The 9,061-nt window shown below is 42.7% G+C and overlaps 1 protein-coding gene across 1 annotated transcript in view; it reads right to left on the bottom strand.

The window, feature by feature from the left end:
* Positions 1-2,879, bottom strand: part of LOC144763171 (amine sulfotransferase-like) — a 249,930-nt gene extending 247,051 nt beyond the window's left edge. The window contains exon 1 of the mRNA XM_078648511.1: positions 2,733-2,879. The gene's annotated coding sequence lies outside the window, so the exon portion shown is untranslated. The remainder of the gene's footprint in view (positions 1-2,732) is intronic.
* Between the last annotated feature and the right edge of the window lie 6,182 nt (positions 2,880-9,061).

Consider the following 9,061-nt stretch of genomic DNA (forward strand, 5'->3'; position numbering starts at 1 on the left):
GAACTGAACAGGCCAAAAAAACGGGACACCTAACCACCATACTACTCTGAAACACAAATAACAGCGCTTCCCACCCAAGAGCACTGACAGGCTGGAAATACCAGAAATAGAAGGGGAACATATATTTAAGCTGCCAGTTTCGATTGTGAACGAAAGAGAACCAAAACTATCACCAGAGTAGACGACTGCTTGGACCTGTAAGCTATAGGAGAGTTTGTGGATTTCAACGCTCACCGCTGAAATATGTAGCAAACTCCTACTTGACTCAACGTTGTTAAATTGAGAAAAACTAAACAGGCCAATAGCAATACTTGCTATTTAAAGAGCCGAGAAATGGCAAAAGTTCGGTGTGAAGCACTATCGACAGAACATTCTATTATTTAAAATGGGATATGCTGGAGAGCTTAGGCACAGTTTGAAAGAGGAATACAAGAATGCGTCTTAGATTTAAAATTGTATTTGATGTTTTGCCAGAACTGGTGTCTTTTAATTATCTTTAGGAAACTGCATAACTAGAAAGTCCCAGTACACATTTTTCACATCTTTGCCATTTTTGTGTCCCCTGTGCTTGTTTAACTTGTCATACAGTATATGTATTGTGCTGACTTGTGCCTTTTCTTCACATTGTGGTGGGTGACGTCTATTGTTTTTACGCTCTTGTCATTGAATGCTTGTGGATGGAAATGCGCGCGCTGCATCGCATTTTGCAATGCTGGGCGCGCTACGAAATTTGTTTTATTTATTAAATTGTTTACTTACCTCCAATTATCCATATTCCGGTGTTTAGTACCCTCCGCCCCGCCTCTCTGCCCCACGGAACGCCCTCCACGGGCCGCGGCTGCATTTCAACGTTTTTAAACATATGCAACATGCTGCTAAAGAGGTGGAAATTCTAACAAATGTAGACACCTTCAACTTCTGGACAAGTTAATGTTCCCACATGGGCTCTTATAACTGGGGGCAATAAAGTCTTTCAGTCTGCGCCTTTATTTTAAAAAAATGTTAATGAGAGCCAATTACTGTGATGCTGCTTCAGCACCATGAAGGTCCTCTCCACCATCTCATCTCTTAACTTTCTAACCCTCAATTGCCTCCAAGAAAAAAAAGCATTTACAATGCAATTGGTATCGCATTTGCGAGATTTAAGGTATTGGCATTGAAAATGGCAATGGCCTCTATTTATCTGTTTTAAAAACAACACATAATAGGCATTATGATAAAAGGCATCATCATTCACAATGCCAATAGCTCAAAACTCCAGCACATGTGATTTGTTTGTTGCAGTTCATCACATATGGTCCAATAATTGCTCACAGAGTCAAAATGATCCTTTGGGTAAAACTATATTTGCAATGTCATTTCTTTATCTATTTTCAAAACTAGCACATAGATAAACACGTTACCATTTACAATGCCAATAGCTTTAACTTTTGCAAATGCGAGACCTATTGCGTTGCAAATACTTGTCGGCACACGTTGCAGTTCAAATGAAGAACATAGAGACAGGAACCGGCTTAGGAGGGAGCTTTAGCTAGAATTGGTTATTAACTCTACACTTTATTCGCTGCATTCCTTAAGATATGCGATGCCCGACATGGCGCCTCTAACATCGAGTTGCACACAAACATTCCAGGTGTTTTCACCTTTGTTGGCACAGTTTGCTTTTCCAATTAAAATATAGAGATAAGCACTGACATTGGTATAACAATCAATCAACGCCTTGGAGTGACACGATTAAATCCGTCACAAGTACAATAAGTAAGAAAGTGCACACATTTGAGGGTGGGGTAAGAAAATATATTCATGCAATCACTGGATTTACATTCTACCATTTAGAAAGGTTTATGTTTAACCTTAAAAGGAACACTTAGTTGTCAAACGTTAACGTTAAGGCAACGGAAACAATCGCATACAATGGAATTTATCAGCCATTAACATTGTGTGATCCTCCCTAACAGCATTTTCAGATAAAGTATTGTAAAACATGAAATAAGAAACAGATGTCTGCTTTAATTTACAAAATATCAAAATGAAGACTCAAGCATATGTTGTTTGTACCCATTGGAAGGAGCTTAAATACAACCAAATGTGAGTTCACCATGTGTCTACAATGTGTTCAAAATATAAAAAAGTTCCAGTGCCTTGGCTAAACAGTCTCAGGCACACAACAATTAAATGCAATGTATTCATCGTTATAAGTATATGATGACCCCGCTTAATTGAACGGCACCAGCATCGATGCACTTTTTGCAACAACATTTCCAGATTCCACGGATTTGTCCATGCTGATGACATTGCTCACTAACATTTGAATCGACGAGTGGACTGACAGGAACAAATATGTTTTTGCACTTATGTGTTGTGTAAATGCTGGCGGAATGTATGTAATCCAGCCATCACTATGCACACCTTTACATGCAACTTGCTTTTCTTACATCGAACGCTTTATCAAACACAATATGTTTATTTTTATATGGTAACATTACAATACCGCGGAGCTCAAACTATGACAAAATAAGTCAATGTGCGCAATCGAATCAATAGATTTTTTACTAAGCAGTAGATTAATAAACTGGGCATAGGCTAGAATAACTGAAGGAAAAGGGTCAAGTTACTTCAAAATCTATAAAAACCGAGTCCCCAGTCATAGCTAGCATTTCCGCTGTATTTTCTGGGCATATATAAACATATGCAACATCACTTCAAAATTTGATAAAACAGGACGACAATACCTTATTCCTGCAGGCTCGTTCTTTACCTTGTTTTCTGCAGCCTCGAAAACGGAGCAGTTAGTTATGGTCTCGGAAGTGAAAGCAGCTCCTGACCTTAAAAAACCCGCTTGTCACGCACATTTTTTAATGAGCCGGCATTACCTCAGGGATTCATGCTTTCCAACGATTCCAAACATATCGAATCCAAGACTGTGTAATATTTAACCGGGCGTCATTTCCATTTCAGTAGATGATACTACGTTTTGTGATACCGCAATGTGAGATTACAGTTGGGCAAAGTGCAGTAGGAACGAACACCTGTACGGTTTCCTTAAATGACCCCTCAGTTACAGCATGAAGAGGAAGAGATGGGTCACAGTCGGATATGTGTAGGACGCTGTATTCAAGTAGAGGAAGAGGTCCACGCGCCCCATCAGGAGCGGTGTATGTGATGAAGCAAAGCTTCGCATATTTTGCGGCTTGCCGAAATCAAGAACCTCATTTATGTGTAATAAGGTAACCCGTGTATGTTTTACTAACGTTTATATTAAGATTGAGTAAAGTTTAAGACGCTTGCCTATGTGTATTTCTAATGAAATTAATCCATGTCCTCTAAAAATGGCCGCCGCTTGTATTTTAGTTACTGCGCATGCGTCAGCCACACTCACGTGTCCTGACGCGTCTGCAGAAGTGGAGGGAAAGTTATGCGCATGCGTAATTCATAGCTGTGCTTATCATGTGGTACTGCTCGTGCCACTGCTCTTGTATTTCGTCTAAATGTAGCTAACATTTAAATTGCATAAGTTTATTTCTTGATGATGAGTTAAAAGTACAAACCCTGCGATGTGTTTTCATAATGACATTATTATGTATTAATTTGTTCTCGCTTACTTTTCATGTACCGCGGGCAATGGGGGTCTGAGTGAGAGGAGAGCCATATTGGAGGTCCCTTCTGCGCCTGTGCGACATTCGGCAGCACGAGGGACCTTGGCTAATGGAACATAGCCAGCTGGCAGTGATGGGCGAGATGCTCCTGAGAAAGTCACCTCTGCCCTGCGAGAACAGCGAATGTGGCTTCTTATATGTTACATTGTATTGATGCGCTACTGTTAGCTCATGGGAACCCCAAACATGCTAGGCGGTACCAAAATATGTAAATGAAGGCTTCAAATCGCATATTGTGATTGGTGTGTTACCCAAATCCTACCTTAGGACCAATCGAAATTGAGGGATTCTGACACTTTGCAACATTGGGGGGTGGTACACTGTCCCAAAACTGTATATCTACCCTGGGTTCACCTAGTGAACCGTCCGACTTGTCTGGTTTAGCTGACCTGTCACTGACCCAACGCACTCAATAGGTGACTGAAGATACAGAGCGCTGCAGTGCACTCTGTCCGAATTTGACCATAGACTAAGGTTTTACTGAACCTTAAAGTGCAGACAAGGCACTTAGCTGGGAGTTCGCTGACCCAATCGGGGTCTTGATCGATATCTGCAGAGCGGGTGGAGCGCAGGCGTTGCTTCCTAACTGTGGGTTCCGGTCCTGTCCTGAAGAGGGTCCTGTCCTGAGGGTTTGCTGTCCTGTCCTGAGGTCCTGTCCTGATTCTTATTCCGAGGGTATCCTGTCCTGTCCTGGGTGTCCATTCTGCACCTGCTGTCCTTTGAGGGTATCCTTCCTTGAGGGTTTCCTGTCTTTAACTGACCCGTGGCCAGGGTTTGGTTTCCACACCTTTCTAGGTAAATACTGTTCTGAAATCTCTTGAAATTCTTGCACCTTCTGAATTTCTAACTTTTGCTTCAATAAAGTTCAACATTGCATATGTGATATTTTCCATGCCTTTCCGAAAATATTGAAAGTCATTTAAATCTTTGCAAAGTGATTCCTATGTCTTCTCATTTGTTAGAAATTATATTTTGCATAGCAGTGTGTCATTTCCTGATATGGTCTAGAACTTCATTGCCTAGGTTGTTCAAAGGCCCTTTCACCTTGAGTGAAGCGTGTTATTCATTATAAGTTCTTCTATAATCACACACACTTAGTCTATCACTGTTTTAGATAATACTGACTTGTATAAGTATCTTTTCTCGTTACATTTTATTAGTACGTTGATGATTACTCTGCCATTATTTCTTTATGCATATGTGATTTACATTTTCTTGGTTATTGATTGCCTTATTTTACTGTATCTCATGCAAGAAAATATTGAACTTTAGATAAACATTTTAAAACTTCCAGTTGTCCGTGGTCATTTACACAGTATTTGAATGTTATTGGTTGGGTTTGTATTTTGCTGCTTTTCTTTACAGCTAGCTCCCTGATTCATTGTGGTCATTAGGCACCCGCATCGGTGGATGGTAAGTCGGGTGCACTGAGAATTGGTAGCAGGGAACACACACACACCAAATTGGTAGAGCTCGTGAAGTCACCTGATCGATGTATATGGTGATTTGAAAAGTATATGGGCCCTGAAGCCGGAAACGGCGAAAACTATTGGTCGGGTGGCCTCGCGCGCTCTATCAGTTTTTCTGGTAGCTAGAGGATGGTTAGGGACTAGTTGAGAGTAAGGCAGGGACTAGTTAGACTAGTTAAGTCGGAAGCTGCTATTTTATTGCTGCTAAAAGAACGGCTGTTCTGAGGGAACTGATCACTCTCTTGTGAATACGCTGCTGAAATTCATGAATTTTTGTATTGTCATTATTCTTGTTCTTATATTGTTATATGTACTAATCCATGCATTTGTAAATCGACTCGTTAAGTGTTGTCCGAACTCCCCGGGGAATTGAAAGGGCAAGTGGTGAATAGAATCCATTGTCCTGAGGTCACAGGTTCGAGGAAAGTTAGGTGCAGGTTAGGATAACCGGGAAGCACTAACTAGGGTTTTTTTTTCTGAATACATGTGTGAATAAATGACAGTAACGGGGTTCATTGGCAAAATTCCCATAGTGGCGTAACCTAGTAAGGGTCACATCGGAAGAGTAGCAGGTTCCTCGGAGCTAGCGTGAAAGCAGAGGGGTCCGCTGAGAAACCTTAAACTCGGAACATATCCCGGAAAGAAGTGGATGAGTTTTAGGGGAATAACAGGTTCACCGATGCTAGAGTGAAGGGTAGGCGGAAGAGATCTGCCCGCAGCGAGTGAAAAGTAAATGGAAGTAGTTTACTTGCAGTAATAGAATTCTTACTCTGTCTAGACACTTGAGCACTGTGGCGAATGTGTATTTGTTGTAAAATAACCAAGCACTGAGCACTTTAAAAGTAAGAAAGTTTCCGTTACCTTGTGAAGGGAGGGAGTCAGTCGCGAAGCGCCTCTGACGTCACTCTGTGCCGCGCTGGGATTGGTAGAAACAGCGGGCGGGTAGCGGAGCTGAAATTGTAAAGGAGGGGTGAGCGCCGGAGCGTGGGAACTGTCTCACGAAGGGGCCGCGCACCCATTGGCAGAGCTTATTTTGTGTCGCGCACCCATTGGTTGCACGATTTTCTGAAGCGCATTCTGATTGGAGGTGGTTTGTAAACACAGTTAGCGCAGAAGTCGTATGTGGCACTCGCGGACTACAGAGACGCGACCTGATCCAAGGCATCTAGGGTTTGAAAGGGATCAGTGGAAGGCTAACAGATACGATATTATGTACGGAACCAAGAGAAAAATGTCCCTTGTAAATAAGGTGAAAAATTATTTTAAAACGGACAAACCGATTAAATCAAGGGAAGGTGTTCTTGTCCCAGCACCCAATACTCCCGCCTCATTCATGATGTTTGACCGAGGGTACAATACCTGTGTGTGGCTGGAGAATTGGGTGAAATATACAAAAGATGACGGAGTATTGGCTTTTCCGTTAGATGGTACTTTCAATGGTAGGATCTTATTTAATTTAAGAACCCGAATGAATGAACTGCATCCCAGACCGAGACTAACGCAGTATGAGGCATTAGAGGAATGGGAGATTGAGGCTTTTGAAAGAGAAAGACCCCGAATGGACAAGGGTTTGACCAAGTGGTACCCCAGGCTGAAACAGGAGTCCAGGGATAAAAGGATGAAGCAGTGGAGGCAGAGCATGATTGTTGAGGGTCTGTTTCCCATGATGCCGGCATGTCATAACCCTGCAGCGGGGGGGAAAAGTACTGAAAAATGTAAGCATTGGGGGGCCCTAGGGGATTCAGATGATGAACTAATAGATGACATCTGTACCAGAAGTCCGCCACCTTACAGTGAGGGAACCCGACCTGCCAGTGTAGGAGATGTTCCCCGACGCCCCTTCCTAAAAGAAGAAGACAGGTCCCTGGGACTGGGAGGGGGTGGTCAAGTATTACCCTATCCTGAGAAACCCGAACTGGCGGAAACAAGGGATATATATCCCAAAGTGCCCGCAAGTCAGGAAGAAAAATATTCACGTACAAAAACCTTTTTCCCCAGACCCTTGTATGAAAGCGAAGAGAAACCATCGAATTCAGGACTGCCTTTTGTTCAACCTCCATATGGGGAAGAGCGCAGGTCCTTTAATACTGGAACTTTATTCCCGAAACCAAATTATGGTGGAGGACCAAGTGAAACGCATCCTACTGCCCCGAGTTTTACTCCTCCGCCTACTGCCCCGAGTTTTACTCCTCCATTGACCCCACAGATATTACATGACACAACTCTAAGAAGGGTACTAGTGGAAAAGGAGCAAGAGGCTCTAGCTAGACAAAGAACAGAAATAATTCAGAAAATTTCTCAGATAAATACCAGTCCTGAGGCATTGACTATTCCAGTAACTATTGGACCGGTGGTCCCATTATACGGAAATGGTCAGGGAAATCCGATTACTCCAGTCATGACCCCAGTCATAGCAACACCGAGACAGGAACCAATCATCATAGATGATCAGTCCAGTGAGTGCGAGTCTGAAGTTGCATTCTTGGAATTGCCAAACAAACAGACCGGAAAGGGAATACAGCAGAGGTATAATCCTTTTAATGCAAAAGAAATTAAATTAGAGACAGCAACAGGTACTAGGAATGTCTCTCTGGTAACTCCGGATGAAATTGAGAGTTGGAGTCGTGAATTAGAAAAGCAGACTCCGCAAACAAAGCCTTTAGACCTCTACAAGCTGAGGGTTGAAATAGAAGAATTAATGGCAGGAAATGTGGGGTTGAATCGATTGAATACCTACTCTGAGGAAGAATTGTCGTTCATATGTAAAAGCTTTACAAGGAACACCAGAGTGCTCCATGAAAAACTGACCGAAACAGCAGTTAGTATGGGGGTAGATATCTCAAAATCCAAGCCCTTACAGAAACCGTACAGAGCAGACTTCTCAGACAAGGATATAGAACACCTGAATGTGGCAGGAAAGAAGCTCCAGATTAAAGAATTAATGGGGGTACTGCAGAAATGGGGAGATGTGGAAAAATGGAGAAGCAGGTGGGCGAAAAAGAGGGAAGAGGTTCGCTCCCGACAAGTGACTCCCGAGTTTGCTTTAAGGGAGGTAGAAAAACCTGAGCAGTTATGCCCCATGCGCGAAGTTCCAGGAGGGAAATATGTGCATGTCCCCTGGTCTAGGCAGGATATTGTGTCCTTCACGAACGATTTTCCAAAATTAAGAGAGAAACCAGTTGACTGGTACCGGCAGGTGGAAAGGTTCGTGAAGGTACAGAAATGTCTGTGGAAAGACCTGGATGGGTTTTTCGACATTGTGGTTCCAGTAGATTTATGGACCCAGTGTAAAATAAACATAAATTGGCCCAGTGAAGAGTATCCCAGAGACAAGGACACAGGGGAGCCATCAAAGGAAGTCATGCGAAAATATGAGCAGGTAATTCAGCACTTGAAAGAAAAGGTGCCCGCCATGGAAACTGATTGGACAAAAATAGATAGAACAACACAGGAAAGGGACGAGACAGTGCATTCCTTCTATGAGAGGTTGTTGCAGGTATTTAAAACATACAGTGGTATTGACAACATCGACCTGAAGGATATGACACACTTTATTTACAGGTTTGTAAATGGTTTAAGACCTGAAATTTGTCAGTGGATAAAAGACAATAAAATCTGTTGGCATACTAAGAAAATGGATGAGGTCCTGCGGTACGCTAAGTACTGCGAGGACGAGATGGCAGAAAAGAAAAAGGCCCTTAAGGAGAAGGTTATGTGGGCTCAGGTGAAGCTCGCAGAACAGCAGGAAAAACAATTGAGTAACATGGTTAAAAATGCTGAGAACAAAAGTCCTGGGGGAGGGGGTGGAGGAAAGCCCCGGCCCAAATTTAGCAGGGAAGAGGCTATGAAAAAATTTCCCTGCCATCAGTGCGGCGAAATTGGACACTGGCGAAACGAGTGTCCCCAATTAGTCGATGTTAATGAGACAACTCCTGA

This window comes from Lissotriton helveticus, chromosome 6, assembly GCF_964261635.1.
Source record: "Lissotriton helveticus chromosome 6, aLisHel1.1, whole genome shotgun sequence".
Classification (NCBI taxonomy): domain Eukaryota; kingdom Metazoa; phylum Chordata; class Amphibia; order Caudata; family Salamandridae; genus Lissotriton; species Lissotriton helveticus.